Genomic DNA, 6,073 nt, shown 5'->3' on the forward strand with positions numbered 1-6,073 from the left:
CGGGCAAAGTATGGACTATTATACATTGCTGGAAAGCCCAGGATGTCTACTTTCCAACGCCGTTGAGAGCGCGCCAATTGGGCTTCTGTAGCTCCAGAAAATCCACTTCTAGTGCAGGGAGGTCAGAATCCAACAGCATCTGCAGTCCTTTTCAGCCTCTGAATCATATTTTTGCTCAGGACCCTCAATTTCAGCCAGAAAATACCTGAAATCACAGAAAAACACACAAACTCATAGTAAAGTCCAGAAAAGTGAATTTTAACTAAAAACTAATAAAAATATAATAAAAACTAACTAAAATATACTAAAAACATACTAAAAACAATGCCAAAAAGCGTATAAATTATCCGCTCATCAGTTGGTCAATGCTTTCTTGGCAAAATTCTTTCCACCTCAAAAATTGAGTAAGCTTAGAGTGGAAGTCCAAACCTTTAGGTAGAAGGAAGGTGAATCCCTCTATGAAGCTTGGGAAAGATACAAGCAATTGATCAGAAGGTGTCCTTCTGACATGCTTTTAGAATAGAGCATCTTATGTATATTCTATGATGGTCTGTCTGAATTGTCCAAGATGTCATTGGACCACTCTGCTGGTGGATCTCTTCATCTGAAGAAGACGCCTGAAGAAGCCCAGGACTCATTGAAATGGTTACAAATAACCAGTTTATGTACACTTCTGAAAGAAATTCTGTGAATAATGGGATGACTCAGAAGAAAGGAGTTCTGAAGATTGATACTCTGAATGCCATATTGGCTCAGAATAAAATATTGACTCAGCAAGTTAATATGATTTCTCAGAGTCTGACTAGAATGCAAGATGCATCCGGCAGTACTAAAGAAGCTTCCTCTGAAGAAGAAGCTTATGACCCTGAGAATCCTAGAATGGAAGAAGTGAATTACATGGGAGAATCCTATGGAAACACTTACAATCCTTCATGGAGAAATCATCCTAATCTCTCATGGAAGGATCAACAGAAGCCTAATCAAGGCTTCAATAATAACAATGGTGGAAGAAATAGGTTTGGCAATAGCAAACCCATTCCATCATCTTCTCAGCAACAGACAGAGAATTCTAAGCAGAGCCTCTCTGACTTAGCAACCATAATCTCTTATCTAAGTAAGACCACTCACAGTTTCAAGACTAAAACAAGGTCCTCCATTAGAAATTTGGAGGCACAAGTGGGTCAGTTGAGTAAAAGAGTTACCGAACTCCCTTTAAGTACTTTTCCAAGCAATACAGAAGAGAATCCAAAAGGAGAGTGCAAGGCAATCAATATACCCCACACGGCCGAACCTGGAGAGAGTCAAAAGGCAGTGATTTCCAGTGAGGAAGACCTCAATGGTTGTCCACTGGCCACTAAGAAGTTCCCTAATGAGGAACCAAAGGAATTTGAGGCTCATATAGAGACCATAGAGATTCCATTGAACTTATTGTTGCCCTTCATGAGCTCTGATGACTATTCGTCCTCTGAAGAGGATGAAGATACTGTTGAAGAGCAAGTTGCTCAGTATCTAGGAGAAATCATGAAGCTGAATGCCAAGTTATTTGGTAATGAGACTTGAGAGGATGAACTTCCATTGCTCATCAATGAACTGAATGATCTGCTTCAACTGAAACTACCTCAGAAGAAACAGGATCCTGGAAAGTTCTTAATACCCTGTACCATAGGCACCATGACCTTTGAGAAGGCTCTGTGTGACCTAGAATCAGGAATAAACCTCATGCCACTCTCTGTAATAGAGAAACTAGGGATCTTTGAGGTACAAGCTGCTAAATTCTCACTAGAACTAGCAGACAAATCAAGGAAATAGGCTTATAGAGTTGTAGAGGATGTCTTAGTAAAGGTTAAAGGCTTTTACATCCCTACAGACTTCATAATCCTAGATACTGGGAAGGATGAGGATGAATCCATCATCCTTGGAAGACCCTTCCTAGCCACAGCAAGAGCTGTGATTGATGTGGACAGAGGGGAGTTAGTCCTTCAATTGAATGAGGACTACCTTGTGTTTAAGGCTCAAGAATCTTCTTCTGTAACCATGGAGAGGAAGCATTGAAAAGCTTCTCTCAATACAGAGTCAAATAGAGCCCCCACACTCAACTTCTAAGTTTGGTGTTGTGAGGCCACCATTAAGCTCTGAATCTATGTGAAGCTCTCTGGTGCACAAAATCGTGATCGTTCATTCCTTGGTAACTGCGCTAAAAACTTAATACGCACGTTCATAATCTTAGCTCTTTGTCACAACTTCGCACAACTAACCAACAAGTGCACTGGGTCGTCCAAGTAATAAACCTTACGTGAGCAAGGGTCGATCCCACGGAAATTGTCGGCTTGAAGCAAGTTATGGTCATCTTGCAAATCTCAGTCAGACAGATTTAAATGGTTATAGTGAATTGATAATTAAAACATAATTAAAATATAAACTAAGATAGAGATACTTATGTAATTCATTGGTGAGAGTTTCAGATAAGCATGCAGAGATGCTTTCATTCCTCCTGAACCTCTGCTTTCCTGCTGTCTTTATCCAATCATTCCTACTCCCTTCCATGGCAAGTTGTAAGTTGGGCATCACCGTTGTCAATGGCTACATCCCGTCCTCTCTGTGAAAATGGTCCAATGCACTGTCACTGCATGGCTAATCATCTGTAGGTTCTCGATCATAATGGAATAGGATTTACTATCCTTTTGCGTCTGTCACTACGCCCAACACTCGCGAGTTTGAAGCTCGTCAAAGCCATCCCCTCCCAGATCCTACTCGGAATACCACAAACAAGGTTTAGACTTTTCGGATCTCAGGAATGGCCGTCCATGGGTTCTAACTTATACCACAAAGACTCTGATCTCATGATCAAGAGGCTAAGAGATACACATTCAAGCTTGTTTGCATGTAGAACGGAAGTGGTTGTCAGGCACGCGTTTATAGGTGAGAATGGTGATGAGAATCACATAATCATCACATTCATCATGTTCTTGGGTGCGAATAAATATCTTAGAATAGGAATAAGCTTGATTGAATAGAAGATAGTAGTAATTGCATTGATTCATGAGGAACAGCAAAGCTCCACACCTTAATCTATGGTGTGTAGAAACTCTACCGTTGAAAATACATAAGAACAAGGTCTAGGCATGGCAAGATAGATACAAAGATGGTCCAAAAGACGTAAACACAATAGTAAAAAGTCCTATTTATACTAAACTAGTTACTAGGGTTTACAGAGATAAGTAAATGATGCAGAAATCCACTTCTGGGGCCCACTTAGTGTGTGCTTGGGCTGAGCATTGAAGATTTCACGTGGAGAGGTCTTTCTTGGAGTTAAACGCCAGTTTATAACCTGTTTCTGGCGTTTAACTCCAATTTGCAACCTGTTTATGGCGTTTGACTCCAGAATAGGGCAGGGAGCTGGCGTTGAACGCCAGTTTATGTCATCTAAACTCGAAAAAAGTATGGACTATTATATATTGCTGGAAAGCCCTGGATGTCTAATTTCTAACGCAATTGAGAGCACGTCATTTGGAGTTCTGTAGCTCCAGAAAATCCACTTTGAGTGAAGGGAGGTCAGAATCCAACAGCATCTGCAGTCCTTCTTCAACCTCTGAATCTGATTTTTGCTCAAGTCCCTCAATTTCAGACAGAAAATACCTGAAATCATAGAAAAATACACAAACTTATAGTAAAGTCCAGAAATATGATTTTTAATTAAAAAACAAATAAAAATATAATAAAAACTAACTAAATCGTACTAAAAACTATGTAAAAACAATGCCAAAAAGCGTATAAATTATCCGCTCATCACAACACCAAACTTAAATTGTCGCTTGTCCCCAAGAAACTAAAAATCAAATGGGATAAAAATAAGAGAATATACTATAAATTCCAAACTATCAATGAAACTTAGCTTCAATCAGACGAGCGGGACTTGTAGCTTTTTGCCTCTTGAATAGTTTTGGCATCTCATTTTATCCTTTGAAGTTCAGAATGATTGGCATCTATAGGAACTTAGAATTTAGATAGTGTTATTAATTCTCCTAGTTCAGTATGTTGATTCTTGAACACAGCTACTTTATGAGTCTTGGCCGTGGCCCTAAGCACTCTGTTTTCCAGTATTACCACCGGATACATACTTGCCACAGACACATAATTGGGTGAACCTTTTCAGATTGTGACTCAGCTTTGCTAAAGTCCCCAATTAGAGGTGTCCAGGGTTCTTAAGCACACTCTTTTTTTGCTTTGGACCTCGACTTTAACCGCTCAGTCTCAAGTTTTCACTTGACACCTTCACGCCACAAGCACATGGTTAGGGACAGCTTGGTTTAGCCGCTTAGGCCAGGATTCTATTCCTTTAGGCCCTCCTATCCACTGATGCTCAGAGCCTTGGATCCTTTTTACCCTTGCCTTTTGGTTTTAAGGGCTATTGGCTTTTTGCTCTTGCCTTTTGGTTTAAAGAGCTTTTGGCTTTTTCTGCTTGCTTTCTTTTTCTTTCTCTTTTTTTTCGCCATTTTTCTTTTCTCTTTTTTTCTGCAAGCTTTTGTATTCACTGTTTTTTCTTGCTTCAAGTATCAATTTTATGATTTTTGAGATTATCAATAACATTTTTCCTTTTCATCATTCTTTCAAGAGCCAACATATTTAACATTCATAAATAACAAATTCAAAATACATATGCACTGTTCAAGCATTCATTCAGAAAACAAAAAGTATTGTCACCACATTAATATAATTAAACTAATTTCAAAGATGAATTCAAAATTCATGTACTTCTTGTTCTTTTGTTTTTTGAACATTTTTCATTTAAGAGAAGTGATGGATTCATAGAACACTCATAGCTTTAAGACATAGACACTTAAGTACTAATGATCATATAGTAAAGACACAAACATAAATAAAACATAAAGCTCAAAAACCGAAAAACAGGAAAATAAGAACAAGGAGATTAAGGAAGGAGTCCACCTTAGTGAGGGTGGCGTCTTCCTCTTCTTGAAGAACCGATGGTGCTCTTGAGCTCCTCTATGTCTCTTCCTTGTCTTTGTTGCTCCTCCCTCATAGCTCTTTGATCTTCTCTAATTTCATTGAGAATGATGGAGTGCTCTTGATGTTCCACCCTTAATTGGTTCATGTTATGACTCAATCCTTCTAGAGAAGTGTTGAGTTATTCCCAATAGTTGTTTGGAGGAAAATACATCCCTTGAGGCATTTCAGGGATTTCTTGATGATGAGCTTCCTCATGCGTCTCTTGAGATCCATGAATAGGCTCTCTTGTTTGCTCCATCCTTTTCTTAGTGATGGGCTTGTCCTCATTAATGAAGATATCTCCCTCTATGTCAATGGTGCGCGAAATTTTGATCACTACTTTTCATAACTCAAATAATCCCCGGTAATGAATCCAAAAATCTGGCATTCAATACCATGGCATAAACACAACTTCGCACAACTAACCAGCAAGTGTACTGGGTCGTCCAAGTAATAAACCTTACGCGAGTAAGGGTCGATCCCACAGAGATTGTTGGTATGAAGCAAGCTATGGTCACCTTGTAAATCTCAGTCAGGCAAACTCAAATGGATATGGGTGATATACGAATAAAACATAAAGATAAAGATAGAGATACTTATGTAATTCATTGGTGGGAATTTCAGATAAGCGCATGAAGATGCTGTGTCCCTTCCGTCTCTCTGCTTTCCTACTGTCTTCATCCAATCCTTCTTACTCCTTTCCATGGCAAGCTTATGCAAGGGTTTCACCGTTGTCAGTGGCTAACTCCCATCCTCTCAGTGGAAATGTTCAACGTACCCTGTCACGGCACGGCTATCCATCTGTCAGTTCTCAATCAGGTCGGAATATAATCCAGGGATTCTTTTGCGTCTGTCACTAACGCCCCGCCCTTAGGAGTTTGAAGCACGTCACAGTCATTCAATCATTGAATCCTACTTAGAATACCACAGACAAGGTTAGACCTTCCGGATTCTCTTGAATGCCGCCATCAGTTCTAGCCTATACCACGAAGACTCTGATCTCACGGAATGGCTGGCTCGGTTGTCAGGCGAGCACTCGGTTGTCAGGCATCAGGAATCCAAGAGATAT

Source organism: Arachis duranensis, unplaced genomic scaffold (assembly GCF_000817695.3).
Source record: "Arachis duranensis cultivar V14167 unplaced genomic scaffold, aradu.V14167.gnm2.J7QH unplaced_Scaffold_71994, whole genome shotgun sequence".
In the NCBI taxonomy this organism is placed as follows: Eukaryota; Viridiplantae; Streptophyta; class Magnoliopsida; order Fabales; family Fabaceae; genus Arachis; species Arachis duranensis.